The sequence below is a fragment of the Pleurodeles waltl genome, chromosome 8 (assembly GCF_031143425.1).
Source record: "Pleurodeles waltl isolate 20211129_DDA chromosome 8, aPleWal1.hap1.20221129, whole genome shotgun sequence".
Taxonomy (NCBI): Eukaryota; Metazoa; Chordata; class Amphibia; order Caudata; family Salamandridae; genus Pleurodeles; species Pleurodeles waltl.
In genome coordinates, this window is record NC_090447.1 from 720,562,164 (window position 1) to 720,587,234 (window position 25,071).

The window sequence follows — 25,071 nt, forward strand, 5'->3', positions numbered from 1 at the left end:
TATAATGTTGGGTTTCTTTTTGGAGAAGTCTACAGAATGCCTTAAAGTTTGTAGTTATTCATTAGGATTGTTCACTGTTAATGTCTCTCCAGTTAAATTTGTTTTTTTAAAAAGGCAATTGGTAAACTGGGTATGGTAACTACATTTTATGGAACTCATTCTTTCCTGATTGGGGCTGAAATGGAAGCCAAAAGATTAGGGAAGTCCGACAAAGAAATCATGAATTTGGGCTTCTGGAGATCTCATTGTTTTAAATGTTATTTTAGGACAAGCCCTCCTAAGCTTTGTTAGGTTGCAGGTTGGTATAATGGTTTCTTGGGTTAATTATGTGTTTTAACTTTCTAGGTTGCGTTGCTGGCCCAGACAGCTCATGTTCATCAGTGTGGATAGTCGGGCATTTCTTTGTTTGTTGGGCTGAGAAGCATGCTGTATCTCCACAGGGATTTTTTAGAAGAACCAAAAGGGAGGGAAGGGTAACTACACAAGGTAGACAGCAGGGCAGATGGGTACTGGATTTGTCGGCTCAAGGTGGGGATGTGAAGGGGCATTGATGAGGGTTAGGTTTTATTAGAGGGTGGGGGCGGGATTTAGGAAGTTAGATTGTTTTAGTGAGCTGGGTTGGTTTTGTAAGGCTTAATGCCATGGTTTAATGTTTTTGTCAGATCTGTTCTATTAAAGCAGCCTTTTACCCCTATAATTTGGAGAGTTGTGGTTTTGTACACTGTTTAACACAATGGGGGCCTGGGGCAGTAAGGGCTTGTCCGGTCTCCCCCTGGGCTGATCGTGCATTGGTGGTAGAATCCATTATGCTAAAGAAGGTAATTGGTGAAGGGTGGTTTAGCGGTTGGCTTAAGGGGTGGGTTATAAGTACTGGGCAGGGTGTGGGCGGCCTCTTTGGCCGCTGTCACATCCAGGTACCATGTCGTGGTTAGATTTTGAGTTCTCCCCTTTTTTTTATTGTTTTGAGGATTTTTCCTGTCTAGGAGGAGTGGTTCTTTTATTGTTGGGTTTGAGTTTTTCCGGATGGCAGTTGGCAATTAATTGCTTCAATAGGGCATGTCAAGTTATTAGTTGTCATTAAGTTGCTGCTGGTATGCAGGTCTGTTATAGGTGGGTTTTAGAGACATTCATTGGGGGGGAAGGAGCACAGATGCACATTTGTGAGAGGCAGAGGGATTTTTTTAGAAGGACCAAAAGGGAGTAAAAGGCAAGGGTAACTACATAAGGTGGACAGCAGGACAGATGGGTACTAGATTTATCGGTTGAAGGTGGGGATGCGAAGGGGCATTGATGAGGGTTACATTTTATTAGAGGGTGAGGGTGGCATTTAGGTTGTTACATTGTATTAGTGTGTTGGGTTAGTTTTGTAAGGCATTATGCCAAGGTTTAATGTTTTTAGCAGACCTGTTCTATTAAAGCGCCCTTTTACCCCTATAAATTGGAGAGTTGTAGCTTTGTATGCCGTTTCACCCGATACATTTATGCAGTCCTTGGCCTCTCTGCACAGTTTACAGCGGAATAGCCACATATTCAAGTAAGTTGCAGATGTGTGGGAAAGAAGTACACCATTGGCAAAATATTGACAGGGTGAAAATAATAGACTTCATTGCTGGTTTTACAAAGGGTTTGCACTGCTCTTGCCTCATGCAAGGCAAAGCAAGCCCTTATGTGGGGGATTAACTAAGCCATGTAAAGCCACCTTGCGTGGCTCTGTGTGGTTTAGTAAATGCAAGGTAACACAAGACAACGCATTGCACTGCCTTGCGATACCTTGCATCACAGGGGTGTTCTGTGGGTGGAGTGTGGGTGTTCCACAGAGCCGCCCAAGGATTTTGGCATATTCCCAGATGTACAAAGAGTTTTGAACCTGGGAATGTGTCAAAATAGTACGCCTTACAGAAACAGGCATAACAAGGAGAGATATATTTATCTCTCCTCATTACTTCCTTTTTTTATGTTTGATGCATTCCGACACACAGAAAAAGGGAAAGTGTTTTCAGGATTATTTTCGTGTAGGAAGGTGTCACTTCCTGCACAAAAAACAGTCCTGCTCCTAACACAGGCACACTTGCACCATGATGCATTGATGCTAGGCAGCACACAGTGCGTCATCGCAAGGAAGCAGCAGAAATGTGCATTGCCTTTGTAAATATGGCACATTTCTGATCTCTCCCATTCACGCAATGGAGATCACCAAGTTGCCTTGCTGTACTGCGTTGCGTAAAATGTTACTAAATTTGCTTTTATGGATTCTCGCAAATCCAAATAAAGGTTTTATGAGTACAGACTACTAAATTTGCCCCACAGTGTTTACAGCTGAGTAGTTGTGTTGTGTGTTTGGTGGTGATGAAGTGAATGAAAAGTGAGGAAGTTCAGTGAGGAGAGAGTAAAAAGAGGGTGCTGAAGAGGAAAGAGATGAGGTATGAAATATGCAGATGGATGAGATGAGGAGAGATAAAGGGCATACAGTTCTAACAGTGACCATAACAGGAGTGATTAAGACTCTTTGATGAGTGTTACATCTCTCACAGTCCTCAATAATGTTTAATTCAGTCTCACAATTTCAGAATAAAAGTATATTTAATATTAATTGTTTACAACAAAGTAGGTATTGTTACACATTAATCTTAAACTGCTAACAACCATTAACAAAGCTAACAGTCCTCCCTGGTTTTAGATGTATATCAGTTGTGTTACATATCTGGATGTTATAACAGAAAGCTCAAGAGAGGAATCAAAATGCCAATCTGGTGGTTCACTATGGGAAATACAAAAATTAAGTTTACATATTTGTCATGTCCCTATTTACTTAGGCTATGCTTTTTGGAAACCCCTATTTATTTGCTGCATTTAAAGCCCTGTGTACACATAGTCGTAGAGAATTCCATCTCTTTTTTTTTATTTCTTTTTACAAAAATGGTATTGCTATTGAAAAAAGTTGGTTGATTATGTGTAGAAAATGGAACATGATATACTCTTGCAGTTTGACTTTGTAAATTTAAAAGTATTGCAGTTGAGTTTCAGTGTTGTCACACAAATGAGCTTGAAAACGGAATCACTGCAATTAAGAAAATCTGGTGTGCAGTGTTTTCCACATAATTATGGATTTGGTGCATTGCCACATAAATCTTCATCTCCTGAAGGTGTGCAGATTTTTTTTTTAAATGTTTCTAACTCGAACAGTTCAAAAGTCACTAAAAATGCATCAAATCATGCTGCCAAGCATTTGAAAGTTCTTGGCAAAGGTTAACTGGTCAGTTTTCAGTGGCTTAATGCTGCATTTGAGAGTTAATGTGGCATTGATGATGTGAAATCTTTTCTAAAACAGTGTTAACACGAGTACAAATGTCAGATTAATGGCATAATACTATCACAAAATGTGTCGCTTTATCCCGCATAATTTGTCTTTCTTGCCACATAATTAAATCAACTGTGTCTCATAATTTGGCAATCTCCTGTCGCATAAATCCAGTGGCCCTTGCCAAACCTATGTATTCGGAAGAGTACACCAACGATCAATACAAAATAACAACGCTTAAGATTTCGACTGGTCTCCTCCTCCAGTGCCTTTGGGTTGCCATTCTGACAATGCGTTGGTATTTTTGGTTTATTAAATGCTAAAATAAAACAACGCATCATTAAGCAAGTATTAAATTGGCCAGAAAGCAGCGCTTATGTCAGTATGTTTTCCTGGATTTCTGAATTTTCCCTTCCGAAGTCACACATTGCACAACGACCTTGAGCTGAGATGGCACCCTTTTTATGAAGAATTCAGATGATTTACGTTATTATAAGACATGCTGGCCCAACCAGAGAGGATCTTTCACACGAAAACACGCTGAATCCTCAGCTTGCTTGCATATATTTACCAGGGCACTGGTGATTTGGAAATGTTGTTAGTGTCTCAGCCACTCTTTTACAATCAAGCCAACTGCCATTTTCCTTCAGTTATTTTAAACGTCGACATACAAAAGGACTAAACGATCCGCTCTGCCAAAATGGCGACAATACCGAAATCCCTGTCCTGGGCCCTGTTATTAGAACCCCTTTCTTTTCTGTTGCAATAGGAGCTGGGTGGGCAATTTTCCCTGTCCTGTTTAGAAAATCACATTATTTGGGATTGCTCTTTGAGTGTGACCTATCATTTACCCCTTCTCGCTTCCAATAAATGCAGCTTCCAAAACTGCTTACCACCACCTGCGTGTGCTAAAAGGGATATTATAGATGCTACACTGCTATCGGAATTTCACCTAAAGCTTACCATAGTTATGAAACAAATGCGCTAGTGCAATAGACTACACACTGGCCTCTTGGGCGTATCTGTAGCAAAACTTTAGTGTTCATAACTACAATGCCTGCTGCTGTTTGGGCTTAAAAAACAGACTGGCCTCTCGCCAATGTAAACATCCTTCAGGATATTCCAGTAAAGAATTACCTTTAAAACATTCTGCCAGTTACAAAAAGCACAAATTGCATACTGCATACATGTACTCAGTACCAGTTTCCACCATATGCACACTTCCACATCAACCTGATGTAGGCCAGGGGTGAGTTAAGCACACAGCAGCAAAATTCCTAAGAAGGCGAGTGAACCTGTAAGCTTTACTCCTGTGACACAGAGTAAAACGGACCTGTTCACTGCTACTGATTACTACATGATATGCTGCCACCACAGCACTTGTGATACTTAACTTCTGGTGAAGGCTGTAGCCTTCAAACACTATGATGGCAGCACTTTGGCTGCCGCTCCCAGTTCAGCAAGAACGCAATCCATGGGACTGGCTTGTGTCATGGCGCACATGTATGATCCTTGTTCGCTTATGACAAAAAAAATCCGGTATTTTTTCCGGTGTGAGGAGGAAGTGTGGCATTTTAAGGAGGCAGGCTTTCTAACAAGCACTGTCTTTGAGGCACTTCTACCCTCCCTCCAAAAAACCCAAAAGTTTCTAAGTCTGCTGCTGATGCTGTGGGGAGATTTAAACACTCCTAATAGACTGTGCACATCTTCTAAAAAGAGCTGGAAACCCACTTTATATGAGGATTTCCAGCTTACCTTGTGTTCCTCTGTGCTTTGTACTGGGTAATCGAATCACTTGACATTTACTCCAAAAGGAAAGAAAAGCAGTTTTGCCAATAAAGGAGCACTTGCCCTAAATAATCTCTCTAAAAGCAGAACATAGGGCCTGATTTATATTTAGGCAGGTGGCCCGTTTCTCCACCAGGGCAATAGAGTAAATTACTCCATCGCTCTTACGGGGATGCAGCCTGCCTAATTTAGAAATGACCACAAAGGTGGCAGTCATTTATAAAGCATTGTCAGTAACCGCTGTCACTGCGGTTCCTGTCTGTACTTTTTGAAGTTTGATGCAGGGCTTCATCAGAATGACGGAACCCTGCACCAAACTGTTTCCTTTTTTATTTTCAAAAAGAATATTCTGAAGTGAGATTTTACTTTTGAAAATAACAAAAGCGCCCATTACTATGCAAGTCCTCTCCCATGGCAGGGGCGTATTTGGCAGTTTTCACTTCCCCTTACCCCAAAGGTGATAGGCAGTGAAAGCTGACCTTTAAATACAATCCATCTAAAACAGGTAGGCAGAATTAAAGGTCTGCCTCCTTAGGCCTTGCTCTGCAGGGAGTTGGAGGGGTTTAATCACGACAGAGACAGAGTAGTCTCTGCCGTGATTAACCCCATGGTCCGCCGCCACATTTAAATGGGTGGAAGGTCTATTATGTTAATGGGGAGGGAGCACTGTCGCCGCCAACATATAAATTAGGCCTATATTCACTGTCAATGGATGACAAAGATTAAACAGTTGTTATCATAGGCAGTACTCTTTATACAGCTAAATTAGAAGAGGATTTGAATGATACATCCACATATCTCAAATTGGATCAAAATCACATTCTTGTAGTGTGTTTGTTAGTCAAAGTGAAGTAATATGGGCAGGATTTCAGTTAATACCTTAAGGTCTTAAAACAAGCCCATCCAAGGCCCCCCACATATCTACCTATTCCCTAAAATACATACAAACTTACATAATCTACCCATGAGATTCACTATCTCAGCGATTGACTCAATTCATTAAACAACTACGCAAATATTTAGAATTTTTTCTTCAGCTTATAGTCATATCAGTGCCACCCTTCATTAAAGATACTGAGGATTCCCTAAGGAAATTACAACAAATAGAGGGGTACATTACATACTCTGCACAAAGATATTCCTCCATAGCACATGGAGGTTTTGAAGCCCTGGAGTGGGCTTTATTAAACCAACCAGCATGTAATACAGCACCAATATTTCTGTGGAATTACATAATCTCACCCTATAGCATAACAGTTTTCAAGAGGAAAGTGAGAATTTTTTCTCCAGTTAATGGGCACTTCAAAGTGTTTCTGGACTGTACAAATGTGAAACAGAACACAGTTTGACAAATGGACAATGGCTCACAGGTTTAACATTGTATCTGTGCTACACATGTTATATTTTCCTTGTTTTAATCAAAACACAACAGGAGCTATAATCATCTATGGAAAATCTCAATCAAAATTATGGAAACATTACTTTTTGCCTACAAAAATAGCACTATAAATTTTGATTTCTTGGATGTTAAAATCGTACAAGATGAACAGGGTTGTATCACAGAGTTACAACCAAACCTACTTATCATAAAAATATGCTATATTTTCAGTCTATCCACCCATGGACATTAAAAAAGAATCTCCCATACTCTCAATTAACCAGGGTCAAACAGATTACTTCAAAATTAGAGCAGTTGAAAATGCAGAAACTGAAGAAGGCTAAAGAATTCCGTCACTGAGGATATTTTATCCAAACACTTAATTATGCATTTAGAAGAATCAACAAACTACAAAGGTCTGCATTATTGAAAGAAAAAGGAATAGAACAAAACAGGAACCTAGTCATGATTTCAAAGTACCCCCAACAAAGCAAAAAAAATCGTACCATTATACACAAGCACTGGAAGATATTCAAAACAACAACAAAAAAATAATGTTGCTTTTGTTCCCCGTCATTATTGCACACACAAGAAGTAGAAACTTTAAAATATTCAGGGTACCTAAAGAGAAAGCTCCCAATGCCAAAGGCACAAAGGGACACTTCCTTGTTATAACTGCATGAACAACAATATCATTAAAGGAAATTATGTCCATCATCCACATTTGTGACGCCAGTACTATATCTCTTACATCAGATACCCGTGTGCACTTAGATATGTTGGGAAAGTTTTAAGGAAAATAAACAAGAGGCTAATGTAACATAAAAATGCAATAAGGAAAAGAAACACAAAATCAGTGGTATATGGTTATTTCAATGTGAAAGAACACAGTGTATGCCAAGTAAGTTTTCATATACTAGAGGTAATACCAGTGATGTTGTGTAGGTGAAATAAAACAGAGAGACAATTACAAAGAGAGCTGTTTTAGAATAAAAAAATAGATGTTATCTATCCTTAGGGGATGAATGATAACATTGGTTATAGTTCTCATCACTAATCAAATATTGCCAAAGTGTTAGCTTTTTTATAAAGAAATCGTGAATACAATTTACTTTTATTTTTTGGTCTACACTTAGGTTATAACTATTGGGTCAGATCAATAGGAACTCCAACATATCGAGCAGTCCCAAGATGGCACAGTTGTTTACATGTGTGATGACCTCATTCTCCGAGAATATTTCATCCTTGACGGAAACACATCTGAGATTCCAAGGAGATTGATGGGGTTGGCTTGTCGCATAGGCTCTCATTATTCTAATGAGACTACTGGATTTGAGCGACAGAATCGCCTGCTGTGAGTCTGACCTACTACAGGTGACACCTCTCGGCCTAATCCGGGTTTTGCTCCGGCTAACTAGCAGTGCCTCATCTCTACCCAAGAGCAGGGATGATTGGGTAGCCGAGTGCATGGCACAATTGACTCCTCAGGGAAATCGTGGTCACTCAGATCACATCTGTTTCTCTCAGTTACATTAGTTTCACATAAACAAGGACAATCAGAGGCAGTATATGTTTCAATAAGATTTTAATGAAGCAACTGCATCTTAGAAAATAAAGCATGTACTGCAATAACCAGGACAATGAAACATGACAGGATTAAAATTGTGACAAGGAGAGTAAAGAATAAAAATAATGCTACCATATTGTCACTAGAGTCACTAATATAATTCCTACCTAGGCTATGTTAGAGCACAACATGTTAAGCTCTAGTTCTGCCCCTCAGGTTCCCCTGGGAAGACATCATCCCTCCTACCAGAGCAAGAGACCTGAAGTCTGCATAAGAAGCTGAGCGTTCTGTCGTTTGGCAGCAAACAGAGACCTTACACGTTCCCACATCCTGGTCAAGCTAGTTGATCTGGCAGACAGGTTGCAATAGGGAACCACTGATGATTTACATAACAGATATTTCACACACCAGTGAATTTACAATAAAGACTTTACCCAGGATTGATTTGAGAGAATACAAGAATAGAACTTGTTGATTTACTGAACACATTTGTGCTGCAATGGAGTGCTTGGTCATTTAGTTCCCAATAGGTAAGTGTTGAAGCATAATTTGATTCATTTGATAACCTCTGGGCATGATACATAGATACTGCAGGTGTAAATTTGAGGAGCTGTATCTGTTGCATATTATTTACAATCTTACATCGAAAGGTACTTTAATTAGTTTCCAGCTCATCTCGCTACTACCCTATACTTCCAAAGTCCTGGAAAAAAAACATAAACTCACAGCTACAACAATTCATCAAAGCCAACATCTCTCTGGCCTACTTAAATCATCGCATCTCTTTACATAACCCCGCCAGACTCCTCTGATCTGCCCAGCAGGTGGTAGCCACCATTCCACGCATCCGGAAAACAACAGCCGGAGGAAGATCTTTCACCTACCTCACAGCCAAGCGCTGGAACAACCTTCCCACGCACCTCAGACAAAGCCCACAACTCACCGTCTTCAGGAAGAACTTCAAGACATGGCTCTTCGAATAAGACCCAGACCCACAACCAGCGCCTTGAGACCCTCACTGGTGAGAAGTTGCGCTTTATAAAAACGGATTGATTGATAAAAAAAACTGATTGAGTTAGGCTGGGTTGGTCAAAACACTCTTCTTTTTATTCTTTTGTAGATGGTTAAATGGAGTCCTCCTGATGAAGAGTGTATTACTTGAAATGCTTTGGGAATAATGCAATTTTAAACATGGACTCATAAAATGAAACATTTGTGCCACCTGAAAGATAAATCACAAAGATTTATAGCAAGAATAAAGATTATTTGAGGACAGTACTAAATTCTGGAAAATTATTTGATAGCAACAGAGTTATACAAAATCTTACAGGGTCCGTCTTGGCTTGTTTAGGGGTGCTAGGCCTTGGAAATTCCAACACAGGGTAGATCAAAGTATGTGACCTAGACATTGAACACAGGATAAACTGAATTGCAATTTCAGTCTGCACACTTCCACATCATGCACTTGTTTAGCTAATTTAGATGTCCTAAGCGCACCCCCCACCAAACAAGGGGAACCCCTGGAGACATTTCCTGGGGTCTGGTCGGTGGTAGGACCATCATTCTTGTTCCTTTCACTCCCAGCACTTGCACAGGATCTTGATAAGTCAGGCCAAACTCTTCCTTAGATCCCAATCCCTTTACCATGAGTTCTCCAACCTTCGATTACCAACCAGCCACAGAATATGGCATTGGAGGTGAAGTCTGAGTTAGAGTAGGTCAAGTATGCTACAAATCCTGCAACAAAGTGAGACGTGATTGATCATGTGGATCCTCTCATCTGGGAATATCCGGTAAAAACATTTTGGGTGTGCAGAGCATTTCATAATGGCAGTGGTGGACAATACATGTCTTGGCATATTATTTATAGCTCTGTTTGCACTTAACAGGTTTTGGACCTATAACTCACTACTTTCTAAGACCCTTGAAGTCAAGGCTTGTTTTAGCGTACCTTTAACTCTTTCTATGAAGATGTTTGACCTTGGACTAAAGACTTGCGAAAATTGGAGGCTTGTTTTCACCTTAGCAAGTGCTCAGCTAATGCATCAGAGGTAAAAGCAGGCCCTTGGTCAGAATGAAATGTATAAACTCCATCTATTACAATGAATCATTTTAATTCTTTCATGATTGTGCAAGCCATAACCTGTCATTGAGGCCATCCTGCATAAATTGGGTGCATTAGTCTACCACTAATGTCAAAACTCTGTTCAGAGGGGCACAGAGAAAGCAGTAACTACTGGGCCCAACTATAGGAGTTGTGGTGCTTTACTCCTGATTTCGTAGGACCTGACCTACTATAGGTCCTAAGCAACTGAGCCAAGTACCCTTTCAATCCTTACCTCTTAGTGGTAGCGAGGGTTGAGCAGTTCAAGGCTTCTCCAGAGGAAGGTAAACACAGGGTGGTGAACACAGACTCACAACTCAAAATACTGTCAGCAGCAAGAAATGATTATCCAGTCAAATACTTGTCTTTATGAAAAAGGGATATTTATAACCACAAAGTAAAATACAACAATCACAAACTATACGCAAGTTCTTCTGTGGTGAGAGCTGTAATGTTTCATAGATGGGTTCCTGAGTTTCACTTCTAGCTATTGGTAGTGGTTATTCCCCACCTCAAATGACATTTAGGTCAAGCCCTACCAGTAGTAGGATTCTCAGGAGTTCCTCTCGGACTCTCGATTAAAGACAAAAATGTTCCAGCGCTGTAGTGCTGTTGGACAAGTAAGTTTCCTGGGACCATCCGGTCCAGAAATCATTCTTACCTGATCCAGCAGAATTTGAATGACTGGAGCATCTGAGTGTGTCACCTTCATGGGTGCTGATGCTGCAGTGGCTGCCTCTGGTAAGTCTTTCACATGTGGTCCAAGAGAACTGAAGTCTGGTGTCCTCTAGTTCCTCACACGCAGTCCTGCAGTGGTCGGGGGCTTTTCAGTGCTCCTCTGATGCTTGGTAGGTTTCTCGGGTTCTTCGAGATTGCAATGACCCTTGTGCTGGCCCTCAGTCATGGCTTGAGCCCATTCGGGTCCGCACAGCAGCTTCCTTCCTCCTTCAACGGTCTCAACCAGACCACTCTTCATGCTTTATTACAGTGGCCTCCCTGGCATACAGGTTAACCGTTTCTTCTTTGCACATGAACTACTGTCGGAAACTTCAGGGTGGCCCAACCTGGCATATGGGGTTGCTAACTTGATACTGCCCAATAGCCATGACCTAATTGGCACAACAGCAATCTTCGTGACGACTTCACCTGGCATACAGGGTCACCAACCTGATACTGCATACGGACTTCAGCCCGATCAGCACAACAGCAATCTTCACGGTGGCTCCACATGGCATACGGGGTCACCGACTTGTTACTGCACATGAGTTATGTTCCGTTCAGTGCAGCAACGGTCACCGCGGCCCTCCTCTGGTATATGGGGTACACTAACTTTTCTGCACACAGGCAACAACCTGATTAGTGCAGCAGCTGTCTCCTCACAGCTCGCTATGGGGATTTACTCCCTAGGGATCCGTCCACTGGACCTCGCTCGCTCCAACAGTCTTCTCTCCCTCACATGGCACACTGGTATTGACAAGCAGTCACTGGTGCTCCAGGCTCCAAGGGCAGATGGTCTTGGATTCCCTGGGTGATGTCCCCTCTACCATCTGGGAGAAGAGAAGGCCTTCTCCCCGCCCCCAAGTCCAGACCACAGGCAGAAGTCTTGCAGAGTATCTCTTACTCACACAGTCCAACTGGCTGCTTAACATTTGACAATTTTGGGGTCTCAAGCTTGCCTTCTTACAACCTGCTTCGAGATACCAAATGTGATTTAGAGGAGGTCTTCTTTCCTTTGAAGTGCCCTCTTCTCTGTTCTCTCATCCTCCAGAAAGCAGTCTGCAAAGCAGGGATGTAAACAAATCTTAGAGCCCCAAAAACACAGGCCATGGAAGTGATAAGAGGTTCTCACCTGGATGTCAGCCACAGTATTATGTGTATCGAAAGGTTACCCCGGAGCCTCAGCCTTACTCTTCATGATTCTCTTATCAGCCCTGTCTCATTTCTGAAGTATGCCCTGGCCCCTTCCCAGTGAACTCTCTCTGAATCAAAGATCACCCTGTGAAGTATTCAAAGGCTCTCCCTTCCTCCAGTGTGTCCCACCCATCTCACAGGATTGCATCAATACACAAATCAGTCTGAGGGGATTTGTGTACCTCCTTTCCTCATGTTCCTCCATTCAGCCCTAGGTCTCTCAAAATGGAACCCAGAGTCTTCCATGTATTGTGCCTTTCAAGGCACATAAACACCCAGCACGTGTATATATTATACATGCACTGCACAGCTTTGCAACCTTAGATATTGTCCCATTCACAGGCACACATACATCCAGCACATGTGTACCACACACGTGGTGTGCAGCTCTGCACACAAAACCAATGTAGGCCAAGGGTGAGTTAAGCATACGTCAGTGGATCTTTAAATGAGTGAGCCAGTAGACCTCACCCCAGTGACAAAGGTAAAAGGAGCTTTTCACTTCAGCTAATCACTAGGCAGTATGCTGCCACCACTGCACTTTGCTGATTAACTTCTGGCAAAGGCAGTAGCCTTTTACCACTACATGGGTAGTGCTTTGGATGCCCCTCCAGGTCCAAAGAGACCGCACTGCATGAGACAGGCCTGTGTCATGACTCACACACATGATCCATGTTCACCCATGACAATACAAATCTGAATTGGGGATCCAGACGTCTTGGAGCACTCAGGGCAGTGGTGCATATTCATCATCATGTGGAAGACTTTCCCATCCCAACAGCTATTAATATATATTTATACATTTCTACCAGCTGTAATGACCAATATGGTCTAGGTACTTGATTTGAAAAGGATTTGAAGCTTTCTCCAATGAAATCATAAGGGGTCAAGCAATTACAAAATGTTTTATTTTCTGAGACATTTTGCAATGAAAAACGTATTGTTTAGTTTTTTTGTCATCAATAGCCACTAATAATGCTTCCTTAGGATGTGCAATGTTGCAGATATCTCAGCATGCACAAAGTCTATTCCTTTATGATTAGCCCTTATTAAATTCAATTTGGTAGATTCATTTGGGACATAATGTTCCCTTATTTTAAGTATGTTTACAGTGGGGATACTGCCTAGTCCCAGGAAGCAGTTGGACTTCTCCGGAAGGTAGGGAGGCAGGACTGTTTTCCTATGCAGTGACTAAAATACTGTATGTACCAATCGTTTCTGGTTTTTGACCGGGTCATCACCGGCACACTACAAACCTGCATTTGTACGGCAGATTTTCCATGTTGATCTGCAGCAGAATTGCCTTTGGAGTGAATTCCTTCACTCTGGTGCGCCAGAATGAACTAGACTGCCACTGTCAGAATCTCACCTTGATAGTTTCTGCAGGAGCGATAGGAAACCTTGTAGCAAATTCCATACTTCCCCCCTCACCACCGGGACAGCCCATTGAGGTAAAAGCCAATCCAAGTAAGCGGGGGAAGAGGGGATGGAAAGAGAAAGAAACCTGGTTCCACAAAGTTGTGCAGATAAGTCCGTGTTGCCCAATGACTTTCTGTATGTGTTTCCTCAGTGAAAAGAGAAAAGAAAAGAAAAGAAAAGAAAGGAAAAGAAAAGAAAAGAAAAGAAAAGAAAAGAAAAGAAAGAATCAGTGCATCTGTTCTCAACAGAAGTTAAAATGGATGCATTCAGTCAAATCATTCGTGTTTTTAGTATACCTGGGTGGATCTCCTCTTCCAATTTTGAGCAGATGTGTAATTACTTATTGTTAATGTTAATGATTGGAATCTACAGATAATAACACTATGTAAGGTTAGAAAGATAACTTGCATATGTAGCATAGTGGCTTGCTTTTAGTTATGCCAATATTTTGACATACCTATATCTGTTTACAGTTCAGAACATAATGAACTGATCACAGGTTCATCTCAGTTATTGGCACGTGGAAAAGTCCATAAATAGCATTCAAGCATCAGGAAAGTACATGCAGTCACCCAGCAGATAATGTACTCCGCGTCTATATGAAAAAATGCTGTATTGCTTTAAGTTCTTTTTTCATATCATTTTAGGGACTAATCAGAAGGTGTAGTAGAAGGAGCCACTATACGGGTCACAGGAGGCAGACTCCATATCAGATAACTATTTGTGAACTTTGAATACATCACAACGTGCAGCATGTGTTACTGCATATGTTGATTTAGAGGAGCAATACTTTAAAGGTCCTTTTTAACTTCTTTTACAGATGCTGAATGGAGAGAGAGCAGGAGTGGCTTCACAAGGAGACTGAGGACAGAGAGCATGAAGAAAACCCGCCGAAGCACAACATTGGATGCCATGAGCAGCGTGAGTTGGAAACTAAAGGTGGGTGTGACCAGTGGCAGAAAAACTGCAGGGGCAAAAGGCTAGAACACCAAGTAGTTTCCTACCGTACTGAGGAAGACTTATACTGTACGCGCTCCGCCCCCATTGCATTCAGAACAGGGGGTGCAGCAAGCACAAGAGTCACAAGTGGAAGCTGTCAACAGAGGTCAGCTCTTTCCTGGTGAGTCCTTGTTTGTAATTATTGGTCTGCCAGTGTTTTAAATCAGCCTTGTATCCCTGTACGCAGAAAATAGGTCAAGTTTGATTCATGTTGGACTTGATTTGTCAGTCTTCTGTAAGGCCCAGAGGAATTCATTTAACTCTGCATTCAAGTCTTCTAAGGGATTCACATGTATTTTGTTAATTAAAAAATCAGAACCCTCAAATCTTCCTTCCACTGCTGCACAGGCTGTGAAGTACTGCTGTTTGGTTCTGTTTTGGGGTCCACCTTGAACGACTCCTGGTGACCTACCTCACTGGGAAATTCCCCCACTTCCACTGACCATGCACCCAATCTGGGCATCATCCTGGACTCCTCTCTGTCTATGACCCACCAAGTAAATGCTGTCTCGTTGTCATGCTTCCCCTTCCTCCAACTCCTTCAAAAGATCTTCAAGTGGATCCCTACTGACATTAGGAGGACAGTCACCCACCTACTAGTCAGTAGCAAACTGGACTGTGTCAACGCACACTATGCCGGCACCACCAAGAAACAGCAATCGATACTGCAAATAATCCAGAATGCAGCAGCCAGGCTCATCCCGGACATCACCGACTCACCCACATCTTCGCCCATCTCAGAGTCCTACACTGGCTCCCAGTCAACAAGCGCATCACATGCAAACTTCTGATTCACACCTACAAGGCACTACACAATATAGGTCAGGCTCACTTCAACTACCGCCTCACCTTCTACGTACTGTAACAGACCACTCCTGTCTTCCCAGTTCACCCTCACAGCCATTCCCAAGATCCGAAAAAGTACAGCAGGAGGAGGATCCTTCTCCTACTTCGCAGCCCGGACATGGAACACGCTGCCTCTCAAACTCAGACACACTGCATCAGTGAAGCAGGTCAGGAAGGACCTCAAGACCTGGTTTTTTGACTGAGCAGCACACCGGCAAACAGCTCCTTGAGACCCTCTGGGTGATTAGCCACACTATAGAAATATTGATTGAGTGTGCCTGCTGCGAACAGTGCAATCCAGCAATTTTGAAAAAAATCCTAATATCCATGCAATTTTTCTACAGAAACTCTCATTTACCTAGAACAACACAGTGGTAGGGAAGAAAAAAATCAAAAAAGTTCAAGTCAATATTATCTTTGTTGTCTTCAAACATACTGGCTGGTGAAAGCTCTTGTTAACACATTGATTTACTGAAGAACAAAAAGACATTTGCATTTGGAAAGCAATAAATGTCCCCATGTGTGTTTCCTTTAAAATAGAGGATGAGAGGGGCGTTGTGCCTCTTTTTAAACCACACTTGCACTTTGTCTATTTTCACAGCCAGTCAAAAGCTATGGCCGAAATGCGTCACCATGACACAGAAATGAAATTTTATCACGCACAAAAGTGAATAAAGTATGGAAACGAACCTGATTGTGCCACCATCATCTGTGATCTCTGTGTGGCTTGTGAAGTGGGACTGTGCCGCATAGGAGAGAATAGGTGATTACAGTTATATATATATATATATATATATATATATATGTTTCCAAAATTACTCCTGTTGCATACAGAAAGTTCCCGGACACCAAGTGGAAGTCCAAAAGGCTTTATTCACCAATGCTTCCTCCCAATACAACGCGTTTCAGCCGTAACTTTTCTTTTTTTCTCTTTGATGATAAGCTGTACAGACAAACACAAGGTACAGCTATGGGGACTTGTTTCGCACTGAGCTATGCGAACCTGGTGATGGGCTGGTGGGAAGAGCAAATATCTACTAGCTCACCTGACTTTGATGAAAGGGTTATTTTATGGTGTCGCTATATAGACGACATTTTTGTGATTTGGAAATGAAATGAGAAGACGGCAAGTAGTTTCGTAGCCTTTCTAAATAGTAATGATTACAACTTACATCTGAGTGACCAGAGTAGCAAGCAACATATTTCATTTCTGGTTGTGGAAGTTATGGTCCAAGAACAATCATTAAGGACCAAACTCCATAGAAAATCTACAGCTGGCAATAGCATATTAAATGCGAACAGTGCCCATCCACCAAATCTTATTGCTAGTATCCCCTTTGGGGAATTCCTGAGAGCCCGCAGGATTTGTAATACTTGGGAGGATTATCAGAAAGAAAGTGATAATATGCTCCTACGTTTTCAAGAGAGAGGGTGTAGGAGCAAAATGATTCTTCAAGCCAAAAGTAAGGCTGATAACATAAAGAGAGAGAGTCTGATATACCCAAGGATGGAATCAGATGCAGGTGAGCAAAAAGTGAGATTTATCACAACATTTTCCAACCAGTCACAATTCCTGAGAAAGGTTTTGAATAGGTGTTGGCATATATTACAGACAGACTCCACTTTAAGTAGTGTTATTCCTGAGTTACCTGCAATCACTTTTCGCAAAACTAGATTGTTAAGAGATGATCTTAGCCACAATAGAGTAACTAGGGATAGTGTTAGAGCTATGTCCTTAGACTATTCTGTGGGCTTTTTCTGTTGTAAACAATGCAAGGCATGTAAATACAGTAGCAATTGTCTTAAAGTGTTTGGGGATAATGGACATTGGACTCATCACATCAGAGGACATTTCAATTGCAATACAGATTTCTGTGTTTATTGCCTGATGTGCCCCTGTGGGAAACTGTATGTTGGCAGCACAATACATATGGCCAAAAAGAGGGTTCTGGAACACATTTGAGCGGTTCGCAATTTTGATCGAACATACCCAGGGGCAAGGCATTTCCATAAAAAACATAATGGGGGCGAGAGGTTGTTGAGTTTTGCAGTCATTGATCAGATTAAGCCCAATATAAGGGGAGGTAATAGAGAGAAAAAGATGAGGATTTTGGAATCAAAAATGATTATGAGACTCAGCACCCTGAGCCCGGGGGGTTTGAATTCAAGTGAGGAGATGAATGTACATTTAGGCTAATTGAATTTGCTGGATATGTGTTTTGTCATTTTATTCTAATTGTATTTTATCTGTATTTAGTGGGTTTTTATGGTATAATATGTGATAGATGTGACACGTCTGGGGTGTATTGATATGTTGGTAGGTAGTAAGACACACATATACACACACATACATACAATTTTTGAACATCAACACAGGGTTCTTAAGGAATATATGTACATCAATGCACATCTTGTGTTCATGAATACAATGTTATCCAGTTTATATTATGTTTTTACATTATGGACCACTTTGGATATTAATAATATTTAATATTTAATATATAAACTATTTAAATGATTATAATTAATTAGTGTTTAAATAGAGTAAATAATGTGGACAAATTTGTAATTATAAGATCGCTTTTAGCATTTTGTATGGGTTTTTTGGACATTTTAAGATGGTGCTGACATTTCCACAACGCAGGGTAGCCATGTATTCCGATAGTCCTCTTTTTATGTTTAGGCTGGTTGTGGTATATAGTTTGTGTGCAATACACTCTCAATTGTTACGTGATCAAGGCTACGGCTGAAACGCGTTGTACTGGGAGGAAGCATTGGTGAATAAAGCATTTTGGACTTCCACTTTGTGTTCGGGAACTTTCTGTATGCCAACAGGAGTAATTTTGGAAATAATTTGTGGATGGCTAGGTCCACGTCCGGACCGCTACTGAATTAGCAGCCTCGGATGTCTGGCAACGTTTGGTGATTATATATATATATATATATATATATATATATATATATGTATAGTTAGGTGAATATGTCAGCGATAACATTAACATTTTGAACTAAAGGAAACTCAGGAATTCACCAGTTATACTTAGCAGCACTAACTATAACTTGCACTCATGACATGTTCTGTGACATCATTTATGACATCACTGATTACATCATCCATAAGAGTGTGTTAGTTTGCTTTATAGTTTGTTGAGGAAAATATAAAAGTGGAGGAAACTTTAACCAGACAGAAAGGCCTGCCACGACAGACATCAGCGGGGTGCACTGTAGAACTCTACATGGTTAAAGAACAGTACATGGCCCAGCTGTAATGAAAGAGTAGTTGAGAGTTCACAGTAAAGCAGAACATAAGATTAGCAAGTTTAGTTAAACAGGAAAACATAATTAATAAAGCCTTGAAGAATTTCACACAAGCAAGTACTGCACTTCCATTGTTAGCAGAGACACTGTTCCACAAATATGCGTTAAAAAGTAGTTGTAGTCAGCAGTAAAGAAAGGCAGATAAGAAATCCTGGGCACATAGCAACACACACTTACACAGCCGAGGAGGGAAGGTTAGTTTTTCAAAGTTCTGTCAGGATCATGGTAAGGGGAGCCAAGAGTAGAGGGACACAAGTTCAAGGATTCAAGTGTTGTGGTGTATATATTGAAATATATCATCAACTTGTGTTATTCTGTGACTTGTTTATCGCTATTTTAAGATAACATGCATCAAGTCATTGTATCTTTTGAGTATATAGGGAGCTGCTAGTGAGCAGTACTTTGAGATCAGCTTCAGCTCTGTAGGGCTGTCTGACCTCGCTGCTATTAATGATTAAACCTATATTGTATTTCCAACAGAATTGTGTCTTTCTTTGTTCTCATCCAGCATTTGGCAAGCAACCCAGGAGTCCAGTTCATTTTCACTGAATTCTGCCGGTAGAGAACCACCTACCCTGACTGAATGGATTGCTGCACCGAAAATAAGGTAAGCAGATACCCTGCTTAACTTACTGTTCAGCCCATTCACACAGGCAGGTAGGTTCCAAGGTTGCCATCCTACAGGTGAGGACAACTCGGACTCCATACCTTAACATTTGCAATTGCATAATACTTTGTCCATGAAGATGTGGACGATTAAGGAAACGCATGCATGTTTAGATACTTCCTAATACTGTAATATATGTAGGGAATGAAATGTAGTGATCCTGGTTCCAGCCAGATGATAGGAAATTGATATTGTATTACCCAGGAGTTTTCACATGGAAGGGAAATTTCCCTTCGAAATTGACTAAGGCTGGGAAACCAGCGTGTGATGTTGTCTGACATTTTGGTAAGGAGACATTCGAAAGGGTAGCGTCGTCAGCCTTTACTCTTTGCACATCAGGCACTCAGTTCATGGACCAGAAGGGAGTGGCCAGATTGTAAGACAATCCAGTTAGATCTGGAAGCATAGAGTAGAAATAGTGTTAAGTCTAAAGTTTTGGTAAGGAGACGGTTACATGGCTGGTGCCTGCAGGCTTTACTCTAAGCAAGGTCAGACTCCCATCTTTCAAGTTCCCAAATTTAGGACATCTAGAAAGCCTCCGACCAAGGCCGAGGCATCAGTGTGAGTCTGATGTTTTGGTAAAGGGACAACCAAATGGTTGGTGTCAATTGACTTTACCCTGAGCACTGTCAGACCCTTTGTTGCAAAACCTGAAAAGCAAATTAGTTTTTGAATGGATATCTCTCCGTGAGTAATGAAGACACACAAATTGTATAGTACATCATAACCATAAGGGAGACAGAGTTACTGAGTTCCCTATACCGAATATTTGTCTAATTTCCAGCGACATCTCCCCTGACGAGAGATTGTGAGACTTTGAGTTAATATTCCATATTAAAATCCCCAAGTATAAAAGGGTAAACGTAGTGCTGTCACCTCGGAAACAGGTACAGGTTCCAAACTAAAGCTAGTTAATCTTGAAACTGCAGTATAAAACAATTGTTACATTGCAATGGGTTGTTTTCTTAAAATGTTTTGTTAACTGTTTAAGTGTTGTAACAGAAGAAGGAAATGTGATGAAACTCTACTACCACTAGAGCCTGACACACCAGCATGGTATGTGATCAAAAGAAAGGGTTACTACATGACTATGTTTTTAGACAATTGGGTTTATATCACACACAAAAACTCACACGGACAATGGCCAAAATAAGGGTCTTTTGAGGAGAGTAGAATAAACCACTAGAAGATTGTCTGAGAGAATGTGGCAAGAACGGGAATAGGATAAAGTTATTACAGTGGGAGGCATTTCATGCATGGAAAGATTATGTAAGAGGGAGATAGTGGGTGGAGTCAAGAGATACTTTTGGGAAAGTAATGAAATATGAAAGGGAAAGGATGGGAAAAGTACATGATACATACTGTTGAGAACAGGACTTGACAGTAGGAGATATTTTGTGCAAAAGGGACAACATACAAAGGCAATAGTGCCCCAGTTAGGAAACAAATGTAAGGCAAATTTATGGATCATGCATTATTACATTGTCCAACTACAACACCTCATTCAGGATCTAAAGTAGTATAGTTGCTGCAGCAACAAAAGCAGTTAACAGGGTGTTGTGAGAACAAAATACCAATCAGAATGCAGAAGGTGCAGACAGACAAACATATTTGTTCAATGCACCAGTTAAAAGGACTAAATTTGAACTAATGTTGAGATCAGCTATGCAATTATTATTGTCCCACGTAGGCTCCATAGGGGTATATTGACGGTTTTGAATTTGAAAAAGGTTTTGATACTCTTACATGTTAACACGGTACTGCATTTATCCAATAGAAGGTGATTTGTTATTGGCCAGCACTGCTAAAGAACAGTGCACAACAGATACTTTAAATTTACTCAGTTTCGTAAGCTGCCAGGGGGCACAAGGTCTCCTGATAAGATACAATTTGTTCAACAAGAAGTTTTCTAATTTGGACACCTTTTGTTGAAGGGATGGAGACAAATGGACAGAGAGCTCATAAAATAAAATTTGGCTGTGCCACATCTATAACAGACAAAAACAGGTGCACACATTTATGGGAATGGCTGGCTATTGCCCCCATTGGATTTCAAATGTTTACTGTTGGCAAAGCCATTATTGGCCCCTACCTACAAGGACACACCCGGCAGCAGACCATGAATGTAGCTTCCTTGCCACCTGGAACACTCTCTGCAAACCTCTTGCCTTGGGGTTTTAACAGTAGTATTTCTCTGCATGACTACTCTAAGTACTTTTTATCTTTTTGTTCAGGAGTCCCAAGGCGTGCTCTTGAGGTATTCATCCAGCAGCAGGATGATTTCAAAATTCCATGCACATATTTCACTGCCACATTTTATGTAGACAGAATATTTTGAATGCAATTACATTACTACCTCATGCTGAAAGTGCACAGCACCCCTTTGATAATCATGACTGCATCCATAAAATAGAGATGCGGACAAAGGGCAGGACAGATATGCAGGACACACCATTTGATGATGTTGTAAGGGAGTGATGTTATGGATGAATGTATTCATGCTCGTGCATGTGAAACCTTAACTCTGTTTAAATAGTGTGCACTGAGGCCATATTTGTCAATTCTTCAACAGGGTAAACTTCAGTAACTGGCATACAATGTGCAGGTCCAGAATACTAAAATAAATATCATGTTGTTCCATTAAACTACGTACAACTTGGAAAGGTAACACAACTGACATGTCTGTTTGAGAAACATTTTGTACTATCTGACAAATACATAATGTATGACTTTTGTAGTTCTTTACTTTGTTTACTTGTGTGAATTTGTATGCTATGCAGATTTATTGTCCCAAATACCGAAACAATTGAGTACTTATGAGATAGAAATGTATAACAGCCAGTTTGGTACGTTTTTATTTTATTTGGTCACAATTCCTTAAAATGCCTAAAGAATGCTTCCTAATTGTGGATACATGTAAAATGTTTTTTGTTGCTGCAACCTCTCAAAATGAAATATAGCACTTTTAAGATTGGTAATCTCTATGACCCAGGGTGTGAACATAACAGGTTGTGAACTAATTTAGAGGGATAAACTTGCTGCCAATGTATCATAATGTATAAAGGTGTCTTGTTTCACAGATGTAGATGGTTTAGCAAGCAACAAAAAAGAATAGTGATGTAGTATTTGCACTGATTAAAATATATGATAATGTTAGCAATGTTGCCATTTCCAGAGGGAGGAAGGAATGGAATCTAACTAGACATAATGCCTCAATCACAAGAGTCAACAGTACAAATTGACTATTAGCATTATTATAGGAACAGAAATACCTTTCCGCGGTGCAAAGTGGTGTACTGCTAGAATAGTTTCTGAATTCTCTTTCCTACGTTGTTTGTTATGGTTTTGTGTGCACTATATTTGACAATGAGAATTTTCTTTGGCAATAGTAGTCCTAATATAACCTGTGTCAAAAACTCTGGAAGCACTAACAGTTACAATGGAACAATCAACGGGAGTCAACAACAGGCAAAATTACTATTTCATTGTGTATATTGTTGACGTTTGAGCCCTCTATTCAAAGTGAATGTTTTTGTTCTGGCATATGAAAGATCCTTTGGGAAGAGAACAGCATATTATACCATCCAATTAACTTTTGTCTTGCGGACAGCGTGTCCCACGTTCATAGTTAATTTCACATTTGAAATACCAATCTATTTTGAAGAAATACATGGCCAATTTGGATTTGCTCTCCCAGGAACTTATTTGTATGATTAGGTACCTTGGGATAAATGTTGGTCCTGGGTGAACAATAACACATAATGAGATACATTGTATTTGACGAGGGTTTTCCCATAAGCAAGTGACAGTGACCAAGGTACTGGCTATTATTCTGCATGTTGTGAATGATACAGATTTGTGGTTGAATAGTTCAGGGAAATTGAAACACAAATAAATCTTGTTATTATATAACAAAGGTGACCTGCAGCCCATTGAGAGCAGTATTCACTACTATATAGTTCATATTTTTACTAGGCCTTAATTCGCCCACCCTGGATTCCTTTGCTTTGTAATGGAACATATTCTAATATGTGTAATGTTAGACCTGGCATCCTTGGCGTGGCCCTGTCTTTTTTGCCTTGGCTTCCCATATTTTGACTGTGAGCTGGACTGTTTTTGCTGTTTTTGGTACTCTGGGCACTTTAAAACTGCTGACCAGTGCTAAAGAGCAAGGGCTCCTGTGTACAGTGTATGTGTAATTTTCTTTTCCATGATTGGCATATTTGATTTACTATTACGTCCCCAGTAAAGTGCACTAGAGCTGCCCAGGGCCTGTAAATTAAATGCTACTAGTGGGCCTGCAGCACTGGTTGTGCCACCCACATTAGTATCCCTGTAAACATGGCTCAGACCTGCCACTGCAGTGTCTGTGTGTGCAGTTTTAAACTGCCAATTTGATTTGGCAAGTGTACCCACTTGCCAGGCCTAAACTTTCTCTTTTTATACATGTAAGGCACCCCCAAAGGTAGGTCCTAGCTAGCCCCATGGGCAGGGTGTAGTGTATGTTAAAGGTGGGACGTTTACTGATGTGTTTTACATGTCCTAACAAATAAATACTGCCAAATTCAATTTTCACTGTTGCAAGGCCTATCTCTCTCATAGGTTAACATGGGGGCTGCCTTTAAATATTCCTAAAGTGCAGATTCCCTTTAAGAGCAGATAGAAATTTGGGGTTTGGTGTCTCTGAACTCATAATTTAAAAATACATCTTTTAGTGAAGTTGGTTTTTAGATTGTTAGTTTAAAAATGCCACTTTTAGAAAGTATGCATTTTCTTGCTTAAACAATTCTATAACTCTGCCTGTTTGTGGATTTCCTACCCGGGCCAGACTGACAGTTGGGCTGTTTGTGAATCTCCTCTAGACAGAGACACAAAGGGATCTGGGGTGTAGCCTGCATATCCTGATGAGCCATCTGAGCTAGAGTGGAGGGAGAAGTGGTCACTTACACCTGAATGGGCTGTGCCTGCCCTCACACAATGCAGTCTCCAACCCCCTGGTGCGAATTTGGGGCCTAGCCTGGAGAATGCTGGATTTTGCAAACAACAGAGCCTTTCCTTTAAAGTTTGCCTACTTCAAATGCAGATAGGGGTATAAGTAGTGGACCCAAAACCCCATACTTTAGATCACTTCTGGAACCAAGAGGAACTTCTGCCAAGGAGAAGAGTTGAAGAGCTGAGGAGAAGTGCTGTCCCTGCCTGTGACTGTGCTTTGTTGGGCTATCCTGCAGTTGCTGCTTCTGCCTGTGAAATGAGACAAAGACTGGACTTTGTTGTGCATTCTGCCTTAAGGAAGAATCTCCAAGGGCTTAAACTGAGCTTGCCTCCTGTTTTGGGCCATCAAAGACTTCCTCTGCCAGCACCTGGACTCTCTGCTGAGACACTTGCCCTGCCAAGTGGTGCCCTATCTAGTCCCTGGGCCCTTGAAAGGTGAATTTGGCAGAACAAGAGCTAAAATCCATGCACAGAACACCATGCGGGTACATTTTCAATGCACTATCAGCAATACGGCTGATAAACGATGCACCACGCGCCTCATGGCTGAAATTGACACATCTCGGCTGGAGAAACGACGCAACACCTGCTTGTCCTTCCTGATAATGCCGCAAACCCCATGTAGCATGCGACTAGGTTTCTCATTCAATGTCCCTGGACATCAAAGTCATTGTAAACCTGCGCAGAACTGAGGTGCCCTGTTCGGAAATTGATGCATCGCTCTCCCGCGAGTGAGAAAAATGACACATCGCCAACCTGACTGGTGAAGAAACGACGCACGGCC